Here is a 12,523-nt window from a genome sequence, read left to right as displayed (position 1 = left end):
GAGAGCTTTGTGCTCAGGACTGGCGTAAGAGGAAGGGGGAGCCAAAAAGAGGAATGACACAATGCCATGGCTCGTGCCAATAAATGCTCTGCCCCTACCCCCATTAGCAGGGCGACTAGTTACCTGGTTGCATCCCTAGCACTCACACCCACATAAAAAAGGGTCAGCATCCCTCAAGAAAATGAATGAAGCATCTGGCTGGAATGATGGTGTCTGCCATTCTACTCACGCTGTCGCGGAGTCCCCACTCTAACAGCTGGCTCTCTCCTCTCACTCCCTGCGATGAAGCCCTCCAGCTGACACGCCCTACAGAGGGACCAGGCTCGTGTACCCAAGGCAGAGGTACCGCTGAAAAACAGCAGGAATGATTCATCTAGTTGCATGGGCAATGGAGGCTAGCTGTCATGGCAAAGACAGCACTATGAAAAAGAAAGGACAAGAAAACCAAGTTGAACAACGAACCCCAAAGGAAAACAAGTAACAGAACAGATCCCTGACATCTACTTAGTACCTGCAGGCTGATTTGAGAAGACGTTGCTTCTATAAAACAAGAAGAGGTTGCTATGGAAAAAAAAAAAAAAAAAAAAAAAAGAATGAGATTTTTTGAGAAATTAAAAAACACAACACGGAAGTCAAAAATTAAAAAAAGAGGTAGAATATAAAATCATGGACGTCTCTCAAACTGTACAGCAAAGAGACTGAGAGCAAAGTTAGGTGAAAAGAAAAACACCACCAGGATTAATCCAGGAAGTTTAATCTAAAACAAATAAGCATTCCATAAAGGAGAAAAGAAATTCTCAAAGAAATGATAGAAGAATTATGCGACCTCATATAGATCTTCAGATTAAGAACTCACTGAGCACCAGCGTAATATACTTCAAAAGCCCCACAGCCACCGACATTTATCTGGGAGCTCTCCGGAAAACAAGGACAGAGAGAAGACACAGGGAAAACATGTGGTGACAAGCACAGGAAGGGGAACGGCAGGGGCAGCTGACTTCTTGTCGGCAGCGGCAGACGGGAGGACATCAGTGCTGCAAAGATCTGATGTGAGCAGGGATTTCTATCACCAGCCATACCGTCAACCATGTGTGGGAGAACAGAAGCATTTTCTGACATTCCAGACCTCAAAGGGTTTACCTCCTAAGCTTCTTTTACACGAAGGAAGTTGAGGCTGTAACTCCAGAAAACAGCTTAAAGCAAAGAAGAGAAAGACGAGGATCAGGACTTATAGCCCGGCCCCATCAGGGTGAGGAAGGGAACCCAGGGACAGCGGATTTGGGGAGCGGAGTTTCTGGGAGAAGGCTGATTCCATGCAGTAGGAAGCATGGGGAAGATGAACACATTTTAGGTTTTGTTCAAGTAGATTATCTCTCGTCTACTAGAAAAGATAAGTTCCAGGGGAAGCAAGAGCCCCTGAAGAAGGTCCTGGAGCAGAAGACACTGAGGCTCTCCTACATGTTCATTCAGTGCTAGAGACACCCCTGGGGCACGTGGGGCTCACATACCGGGGAAAGACAAGAAACGATACACGAGGTAATAAAACGGAGGGGGGCGGAGAGATAGTAACAGAAAGGGCTGGGAGTTGGGGGCCTGTGTGAGGTGGGAATGTCTGAGGAGCGATGGGAATCAGGCAAGGAGGGAGCCAGGTAAGGAGCTGGCGAAGGAGCAATGGGGAGGAGGGGCCAAGCCTGGTGTTCAAAACGCAGCAAGGAGACGGGTTCAGAGAGGTGGCAGCATCGCACGCTGCAGGGCCTTGGAGGCCACGTAGGAAATTGTGTTCATTTTAAATGGGAAGCTTAGTGAATGTCTTCAGCAAGGGAACGACCTGATAGAAGTTTACTTGAAAGAGGTCCTGCCAGATTCCATAAGCGAGATGCACTATAATAGGGCAGGAGTCAACATGAGGAGACCGGTCGGAACCTTCTGCAGAAGAAATCCAGGCAAGAGACCAGGGTGCTTTGGACTATGGTCCTGGCAGTGGAAGTGGGGACAAGTAGAGGCTGCGGGAGTATGCAGAAAGGAGAGATGCTCAGAATGACTCTGAGTCCCTAGCGGTGTCAGGTCTGCGGCTTCGCCGGGCAGCCATATTTGAGTGACCGGTCTGCTGGTTACGGAAAGATGGTAGAAAGCCAGGTTCGGGGAAAGTGGCAGGCAACACCGGCTATCTCCCCAGATCCACCGCCCCTCCCTTCCACAGAACAGCAGGGATTTTCAGCTGGCGTACATGAATAGGAGCATGAGCGCAGAATAAAGAACACGTTTCCCAAGTGCCCTGGAAGCTGTGTGTGGCCATAGGACTGAATTCTTGCAGAATAAAGAACACACTTCCCAAGCGCCCTGGAAGCTGTGTGTGGCCATAGGACTGAATTCTTGTGGAAGGCAGGTAAACAGAAGTGTTCTTACAGGGAAGGACTATTTCCTTCTTTCCTTTCCTCCATCCTGCTAGCTGACCTGGCCATGTAATGGCTAGACAGACGCCTTCACCCATGAGGTCAAAGACTCCCATGGAGAATGCTAAAGCCATAAGAGCCTGGGCCCCTGATCATGAAACAGCCACATCAGCCCTACACATTTACAGGAGAGAAATAAAGGCATATCTGTGGGGCGCCTGGGTGGCTCAGTGGGTTGAGTGTCTGCCTTTGGCTCAGGCCATGATCTCAGGGACCTGGGATCAAGTCCCACACCGGGCTCCCTGCTCCGCGGGGAGTCTGCTTCTCCCTCTCCCTCTGCCCCTCTCCCTGCTACACAAACAGACAAATAAATAACTAATAAATGTACATCTGTGAATGCCACCATTATTCTGGCTCTAGAGTTACTTGCAGCAAAGTCTAATCTCACATGAGTAGGGCTTACAGGTGATAAAGCTAGTTGCCTACCCAATATTCCTTCCTTCCTTCTTCTTGCAAAAAAAACCCCAAACCAAAAACAAAACCCCAATGCCATTCAGGGTGTCAACGTGGTGAGCAAAAAAAATCTTGATTTCTCAAGTTCCCTTGTAATTAGGATGGCCATGTGACAGAATGTTAGTGAAATGTAGTTGAAGTCTACTGGGTAGGGCTCCTGTTTTCCTCAGAGAGAAAGTAACGAAGAAAAGAGAAGGAAAAGAAAAAAGAAAAGGTCCTTCTTCCTGACAGAAAAGCTGCAAGGGCTGGAGGGACAGCAGCTACATTGTAACTAGAAGGGTGCAAGGCAGGTGCAAAGGTAAAGACGGCGAAGCAGAAAGACAAAAAGGAGCTTGGAACAGGATACTGTGGAATTGCTACATCAACTTGGACTGCCTGCTTTCAGTTTTGTTGCAGTATGAGAATCATCTCTCACTTGTTTAAGAAACCTAGTCAAGTTTCTATTACATCCAACCAAAAATAATCCTGGCATAAAGGAATCCACTGTTTGGTTTTGATGATTTAAAGTGACAGAGGCCCCCTAGGCACTCAAATGGAGATAAAGCACAGGCAGGCAGATATGGGCCTGTAGATCTGGGCATCAGATACCTACATGGAATCTAGAGCCTTGGAACTAGATGACGGTGGGAGTTTCTCCACTGGCACAGACGGAAAAAAAATTGCTGTGATGGCAGAATCCTAAGACAGCTCCAAGATCCCTGTCTCTTGGTGCAGGTACTGCAGAATCCCTTCCCCTGGGTTCAGATGGCCTCGTTGAACGTGGTGGCGGACAGTCACTCCCTTGATCAGGTTACCTTTTATGAGACCCAGTCCCAGCAGACTGCTGGCTTTGCCATGTTACAGCCACATGGCTCGGACCTGGGGGTGGCCTTGAAGAGCTGAGAGCTACCCCTAGCCAACGGTCAGCAAGCAAAAAGGGACCTCAGTCCCATGACAGCAAGAAATGGAGTCTCCCCAAAATGAGCCTGCAAGAGGACCCTGAGCCCTAGATGGGACCACAGACTTGGCGACACCCAGGTGACAGCGTGGTGAGACCTTAAGCAGAGAACCCAGTAAACCTGCGCCCAGACTCCTGACCCACAGGAACTCTGAGCAGATACAGTCGTCTCATTTTACGCTGCTGAGTGTGCGGTGATCAGTTCTACTGCAACAGGACACTGATAAAGGGGCTGAGACCCCCAACTCTGAGAGGCAGGGCGGAGAAGTAGGCAGTCACTCACCGAGCAGGGGCTGAAACTGCACGTTCGGGCAGCAAAGCGTTCCAAGAAGTGGGCATGGTCAGACTGCACCCAGCGAGGCTGGGGAAGTCAAACACTGGGCAGTGTGCAGGTAAGAAGTGGGAAAGCAGGGACTCCTCTGTCAAGGAATTCTACCAAGAAAGGAGAGCAAGCGGCCCACACGGGAGGGAAGCCTGGAGTCAAAGGTGGGTTTTATTGTGCTAAACAGGAAACGCTATGACATGTTCATTTATTGATGAGACTGATCCAATATTGAGGAAAGAGGGAGGGGGAGAGAGAGGGAGGGGAGGGAAACAATTTATGACCGTCTGTAAAGGAATAAATACGTATCTCACCTCTACAATATTTGAGGTATTTCGCAAACAGAAACAAAGCCAAAAACGCTAAATTATTCTGTGGTAATAAGCTTATTCGGCTTCAGTTTAAACCTAAAGAAACTTCCTTTAAAGCTACTGAATGATGACATTTCTTACATTGTAAAATGGAAAATCAGCTCCATTCTCTGTCTCTCTCTCTCTCTCTCTTTTTTTTTTTTAAATCTTGAAGATATAGTACTGAAAACACTTTTCCTTTTTATTGATGTCAGGAGTGTGGAGGAAGCCGATCATCGGAGCGGCAGGGACCTGTGACAGCATTTGTAGGTGAGTAATGAATTGCTTTAGATGAGGAGAGACAAACCCAAGACAATATGTTTGCAGCAGGGCTCAGCTGCTCCCAAGATAAATACCCCTCTGTCATTCCGGCGATGATTAACTGTTCTGGTCACGCTGCACCAAACCACATGGCCTTTCTGGTCCACGCGGACAGCCACCAGATTCCATGATACCGCAAGCACTGTCCCCTTCGCCTGGAGTGATCACTCTCTTTCCTTTTCTTTTTTTTTTTTTTTTTTTAGATTTTATTTATTTATTTATTTATTTTCAAGTAATCTCTACACCTGATGTGAGGCCTGAACCCACAACCCGGGGATCAAGTGTTGTCTGCTCCCCAGACTGAGCCAGCCAGGTGCCCTCCCTTCCCTTTTTATGCCATGACAAGAGTAAACTCAGAACTTACTGCACACAGATGTGCCATGTATACACTGGTGAGAGTAACCATTTCCTCTCTTTCTTTTTTTCTCTTTCTTTCTTTCCTTTCTTTCTTTCTTTCTTTCTTTTTCCTTCCTTCCTTCCTTCCTTCCTTCCTTCCTTCCTTCCTTCCTTCCTTCCTTCCTTCTCTTTCTTTCTCTTTCTTTCTCTTTTTCTTTCTTTCTCTTTTCCTTCCTTTCCTTCCTTCCTTCCTTCCTTCTTTCTTTCTTTCTTTCTTTCTTTCTTTTTCTTTCTTTCTTTCTTTCTTTCAGATTTTATTTATTTGAGAGACAGGAAGAGAGAGAGTATGTGCGTGAGTGCCGGGGAGAGCAGGAGGACAGGGAGGGGGAAGGAATCTCAAGCAGACCCCTTATTGAGCTCGAAGCTGGTCTTGGGGCTGGACCCCAGGACCCTGTGATCGCGACCTGTGCCAAAACCAAGAGTCGGATGCTCAACCGACTGAGCCACCCAGGTGCCCCAATAGTGACCATTTTCCACAGAAAGGAACACAAACACTCTTCCAGATCACATGAATAAAAAGATGGAAATGGAACAAAAAAGTTAAGGAAAGAAGTGGGGAGACTTCAGGGTAAAATTCAATCTTTCACTCCACCTTGGCATCCCTACATCCCTAGGGTTCCCTCTAGAAACACTACACGTGGTGCTGTGCTCCTGGTTTAACCCCCTAAGGCAGCTTTGGGGTTCCTCTGAAATGTGTACTGCGTTAAATTAAATAGGAGGATGTAATATTTTATTCAAGCCAAAAGGAGGCAATCACAAGCATGAGGACAGTTAACTGAGTAATGAACCAGCACCCTGCTCCCCTGAAGCCCCTGGGCTGGAGCTGAGAGCGTAAGCTGGGAGGGCACGGGCTCAGCAGCTGGCCACATAGGGAAGGGTTTTCCCCCACTCCTGTGACTATAGGCCTATGGAGGTAAAGCTGTTCTCAAGGACCACCATGCAAAGTGGTAACTGGCTTGTCTCTAGGGGATGTGGGCAGGTGTTGCTGGGGCACAGGGGAGGCACGTGCAGGCAAAAGGCTCTCCCTGTCACCACGGTCTGGGCCTGAGCAGTATGGAGGGAACCCTGTAACTTCATTTTTAAAAAGGATACTATGCAAAGAGTGAACAGAGAAGAACAGGGTAGGCGACTGCCTGGGTTTCAGTGTGGTGCTGGTCGTGTTCCCATCCAGGACTGGGGAGCTACAAAGGACTTCCCAGTGTAACCTGGGACAGAAATTACAGTGAGCTCAAATCCCACAACAGAAGCCATTTTTTTCACCCCAAATATTCCTCCAGGAATTTATAAATATGCATAATGTCTTCCAAACATCCTATTTGCCAAATACTTACTTAATGCCTAATAATGTGCCCAACACTAGCATGCAGCAAGGAAGGTACAAAAGATAAGATATGGTCCCTTTTATTAAAAAATGTGTCTTCTAGTTGGACAAGACTTGAGGACAACTAAATCTTAATGATCTCTTAGATGTTTTTAGATTAAGTAGAAATGTCTACTCTAAAGGAACAGGACAGTGCCCAGCTGGCTCAGTCGGTGGAGCATGTGACTCTTGATCTTGGGGTGGTGAGTTCGAGGCACATGTTGGGCAGAGATTACTTTATTTTTTATTTTATTTTATTTTTTTAAAGATTTTATTTCTTTATTTGACAGAGATAGAGACAGCCAGCGAGAGAGGGAACACAAGCAGGGGGAGTGGGAGAGGAAGAAGCAGGCTCATAGCGGAGGAGCCTGATGTGGGGCTCGATCCCATAACGCCGGAATCACGCCCTGAGCCAAAGGCAGACGCTTAACCGCTGTGCCACCCAGGCGCCCCTGGGCAGAGATTACTTTAAAAAAATACATAAAAATAAACGAACAGGAGTTCCAAGAACAAAGACATGAGGGAATCAAAGAAACCCACGTGAGAGACAGAGAACATGAGATGTTTTACTTTGGTTTAAAAAGATCAGAACGCAGAGGGGAGGCCATTCGGCATGGCAAAGATAGACAGAAAAAGTGGTTTTCATACACTGGGGTGAATGGGGAGACTGGATTGGTGGCCATTGCTGTTTTCTTAGAGAAAGTGAGAAATAAGGTCGACCAGAAAATGGATTTGTGGTTGACACAATAATGGTTCTCCCCAAAGATGTCCACGTCCTGGTCATAAGAACCTGAGACTGTGTCACGTTACGTGGCTGAAGAGTGGGATTAAATCAAGCATCCTGAGATGGAGACATTATCTAGGGTTATGTAGGTAAAGCCAATGTAATCTCAAGGGAGAGGCTGAAGTGTCACCATCAGAGAGGGGAGATGTGGGGACGGGACAGATGATGACAGAAACAGAAACTGCAGGGCCTTACTGTGGCTCTGGAGACAGAAGAGGCCACAAGCCACAGACTGTGAGCAGCTTCTAGAAGCTAGAAAAGGCAGGGAAATGGATGCTCTCCCAGAGCCTCCCAGGAGGAACACGGCCCTGTCGACACATAATAAATGTGTGTTGCTTTAAGCCACTAGCTCTGTGGTGACGAATCCTACCAGTAAAAGGAAACTAATAGAGAGTCTAAGATTACTGTCCTTGAGGGTCAAGGTCCATGATACGGTTGACAAGGCGGACCCATTTCAATGTATTTGGGCAAAAGAGTGAAGAAGGAAACGGTGCTTTAGGGAAACTGATCTGTAGCAAAGAATGAACCAGAAGACAAGGATCAGAAACAGTTAAAGCCATACTAATAAAATGGTAAGACTCTGGCTTGGGAGGGCAGAGGAGAAAGGGGTAAGTTAAACAGTGCATAGTACTGAAGTTTCAAAGACTCAATTGATGGGACCTGATGACACTCTGAATACAGGAGGTAAGAGAAAGGCAGGAGAGATAACCCCCCACCCCCCACCCAGGGGTTTCAAACCTTGTGGCTTCAGTGCATGTGATGGGGAGAGGGTGGGTGGGGAGGGCTGTTGAAGTGATGTGTCTAAGAATAGAACCACACAACAGGACGTGTCCAACGTCAAGAGGCACTGGGGTGCCTCATCATTTGGGATGCTGGTTTAACAGGCAGATGACTGGGCTCCATCACAGAGATTCTGTTCCAGCATGGCTGGGTAGCACCCGGAATGTGCATTTCGGTCAACACTGTGCTGATTCTGGGGGTCCAAAGTGCCCACTACGAAACACACCCATCAGGAAAAGCTAAACAAAAATGGAATCAAATACTCCTCATGGCTCTGAAGCAAATGACTGATAGGACCCGAAATCTGAAAGAGGGAAAACTGACCTAACAGATAACATACCAACTTAAAGCTTTTGTAAATTAAAATAAGTATCCTAGCCAAAAGGTCCTGAGTGAAAAATACTTTCCAGCAAATGGCTAATATTTCATTAACAAGCCAAGCAAACCAATGGGCAAAAATAAATGAGCCCGCAGCAGAAAGTCAATTCCAAAAGAGGGAATACAATTTCTAAACGAACTAAGACATACCAATGAAAACGGCAACAAGGCCACATACATTGTTTGCTAAGTAAACAAATATAATTGGGGGGAGGTAGAATTCAAACTTGATAACATTTTGTGATACTTTCAAATGTGCTGGTTGCATTTCACATCTGCTATAACCATTTTGAAAAATAATTTGGCAAGATACATCAGGGGCTGTAAAAACATCCAAACCCTCTGGTAGAGAATTTTTTTTTCTTTTTTTACCACTTAGCATAAGGAAACCATCTTGAGTATGGAAAAGACTAGATCTAATGAAAACTATCAATAGTTGGAAATTTACTGGGGTGCCTGGGTGGCTTAGTTGGTTAAGGGTTTGCCTTCGGCTCAGGTCCTGGAATCGAGTCCTGCATTGGGCTCCCTGCGTCTCCCTCTCCCTCTGCCGCTCCCCCAGCTTGTGCTCTCATTCTCGCTCGCGCACTCTCAAATAAAATAAATAAATATCTTGAAAAAATAATTGGAAATTTACCATGTAATGCACACCATCTCATTGAGTTCCTAAAACAATCCTATGAAGTGAGTACTGTCATTATTCCTACCATAGAAATGGGGAATCTGAGACACAGAAACATCTTGCATCTTGCTCCAAGGACTTGAGATCCAGGAAGAAGTACAGGAAGGCTCAGCAACATTCTGCTTCCAAGACCTACACTGAACTTCTACACTAGAATTCCTACCATGCAGGAACATGGTTAGCACAGAAGCATTTGCTTTACTTAAAAAAATTCAAGAAAAGAGGGGCATCTGGCTGGCTCAGTTGGTGGAGTAACTGACTCTTAATCTCAGGGTTGTGCTTTCGAGCCCCAGGTTGGGTATAGAGACTGCCTGAAAATAAAATCTTAAAAAAAAATTCAAGAAAAGAAGGAAAAGAGGAATTACAGTAGAACAGTAGAAATATGTGTAGGTAACAATGGATCATTTCCCCTGTCCCCAAACTTTTTGCAAAGTTAGCCTTATAGTCTAAAATTTACTGGAAAGGGGGGCGCGTGGGTGGCACAGCGGTTAAGCGTCTGCCTTCGGCTCAGGGTGTGATCCTGGCATTTTGGGATCGAGCCCCACATCAGGCTCCTCCGCTGGGAGCCTGCTTCTTCCTCTCCCACTCCCCCTGCTTGTGTTCCCTCTCTCGCTGGCTGTCTCTCTCTCTGTCGAATAAATAAATAAAATATTAAAAAAAAAATTTACTGGAAAGGAAAAAAGAAAACAACAAAACACCCTTTGAATGTTTCCAACAAAAAGAAAGAAATCCTAAGAAATGTGTTAACAATTGGGATATTATCTTTGCATTTTACTATCAACAATTATAAAAACTGGGGGGAAGTAATAATCATGAAGAACTTTCCTTAGACAACCAGATGGAGTGTGAAATGGGTAACGGTCTTAGCTTCTGCCTCAAAATCAGCCCGACAGTAAGTCAGGAGGGGTACCTGTCTGTCTGCAGAACATGGACAAGAGCTATGTACCTAGTATTCTAAAGATGTACAGTGCTTGGTTAGGGGCTCATATATCATTTTAGAATCAACATGGGGACACCGGCCAAACACATTTAACAAGTAAGAAATACAATACAAAATGTCAGAAAAACCAGGACACTGACAACATGGCAAATTGCACAGACTGCCGAAACAGGTGAATATTTCACCTCACCTCAAATGAGAGATTTGACCGAATGTAAAAGGAAAATATTTTACATAAAAATACAACACTCAACACACATCACAAAATTCAAGTATGGAAACCGGGGTATCCAAATGGTCATAAAATGGTCAAGTTGTACATGGCAGTAGCAATCAATAAAACTTGTGCATTCTGAGTAAATTTTTTGCTGATTTCCATCCTTAACACAATCTTACAGTCAAGATGACAGACTTCTGCTTTTTCACACCCTACCATGATTTATACTTAACTATCTGCTACAGTCACCTTTTAGCCAAATCACATGCAATTGCACTGGGGCAAGGAAAGGAGACTTCCGGCAGCTGCTTTCTGCGCCACAATATAGAAGTAAATAAAAACATAACTACAACTCTGCATCACGAAGCTATTTTTATCTCCACGTCCCTGTTGGGATGTTTTAAACATACAAAACTGAGAAATTTGAGAATTTCTACTCTCCACTCTGGTAGGCCTGATTCTATGATTACAAGAATAGCTAAAATTATTAACAAGAACTACAGACATTGAAGGAAGAGTCCGAGAAAACCTAGGCATTTTTTCTGACTCTGTGTATCTGACAACCGCCGATCATCACTGGGGAGAAAGTAACGTCACGTTAGGGAACCGGAGGAAGGACCCTGCGGTGGTGAGAGGCATGGGAGCCTCTCGCGCAGGGCGGGCCTAATTGGCAGTCACCTGCTGTGCCTGGTGTGGAGCGGTCCCCGAGTATCTGGTGGGAACAGCGAGATTGTGTCGAGGTCACAGCGAGCAGGGAGGTGAGGAAGGCAGCCTGCGTGTGACAGGGCCCCTTGTCCGTCCCTGGCTCATGAGAGGCTGAGCAGGGGCTGGAGCTCTGGTTTTAATCTCAGTGTAAGAATTTATTTCACGAAGTACCCCACGGAGATCTCCCTAGAATGTCTTTCCTTGCAACGCAAGCAAGCAAAAACAGAATCCCTCGCGAAGGCATCGAGACCCAGACTCCAGGTTTGTTCCTCTTTAAGATCCCCAGGTAGGAGCTTTTGTAAAGGCTCACGGCAACGTCTGGTCTAAATCCACATCCACCTGCACTGTTCCTCTTGGAAGTAAATCTGGATTTAACAAAAATTTAACTGAAGAACGACATGTCTATTTCCCTTGCCATCATAAGAGAAAAGTATACAGAGGGAAAGAGTTTCACTAATTTCTCCATAATATCCTGTCAGAGTTTATACTCAATATTCCAGTCTCCTGACTTAAAAAAAAGGAGGGAAATTTAATTTTTAAAGAAACACACAAAAAAAACTTTTAATACAGAATAAGCACATTGTCACATCATTTATGCACTGACAGTTCCCAGAAAATTTAACAGGTCTTTAATGAAATTAAAAGAATAGACTATCTTCCTTAACTTATTCACTTAGTATCTTCCCATCTAACTTCCTACCTAATAAAGTGACAGAAGTGAAGAAAATGAATTAGGGCATACATTTACGCGTGTGTGTGTGTGTGTGTGTGTATTTATGCATGTGGGTATATCCACATACACCTGTCTATATATTCACAAGCTATGTCTAGGTATTAAGGTAATGTCAGCACCCCAATAATAATTCCTAACCTGCAAAACATTAAATTTTGGTAGAAAATTAAAAAATATTCACTCTTCTATTCTTTACTATTTCTCCCCAAACTCAGCTATTCCTTCCGTACTCTTGTGTCTTTTCTCTAAGACTTGTAATGAAATGAATCCAAGGACTCCAACACCCATGTTGTCCAGTGAGTGGCCTTAACAATTCAAAAGAATCATACACGTTCTCCTTAGACACGGGCGTCAAAGCATCCTTGAATACATGTGCCATATATGTTATTTTTTCCAGGAACATGTAAGTGTGAGTTGCTTTTAATAAATTTCTCCCTGTAAAATCAATATCTGCTTCTTTCTCTCCTTTTTGTAAAGCACGTTAAGTCTATTTCACGGAGAGATTCAGGTCTGAGTCTGATTCTCTGGGAACCTCGCACGCCCAGGGCAATACCTGCCAAGAGCTTGCAACCTCCCATCTATTTATGTAAAAGATCTTAACAGAAAACCCACCTCCTCGGAAAGCACACCTTCAAGGGACTGAATAATTTAAAAGAAAACTTAATTCATGATCAAAGAAATCCTACTGTGCCAAGAACTATTCACGCTCTCAGAA

At 45.1% G+C, this 12,523-nt stretch overlaps 1 protein-coding gene across 2 annotated transcripts in view; it reads right to left on the bottom strand.

Moving 5' to 3' along the window:
* The window catches only part of SNX24 (sorting nexin 24), a 153,779-nt gene that overhangs the window by 62,614 nt on the left and 78,642 nt on the right, over positions 1-12,523 (bottom strand). The window lies entirely within an intron of this gene.

This window comes from Ursus arctos, unplaced genomic scaffold (genome assembly GCF_023065955.2).
Source record: "Ursus arctos isolate Adak ecotype North America unplaced genomic scaffold, UrsArc2.0 scaffold_5, whole genome shotgun sequence".
Classification (NCBI taxonomy): Eukaryota; Metazoa; Chordata; class Mammalia; order Carnivora; family Ursidae; genus Ursus; species Ursus arctos.
Note: the sequence above shows the minus strand (reverse complement) of the source record. Positions and strands in the feature narration are given on the sequence as shown.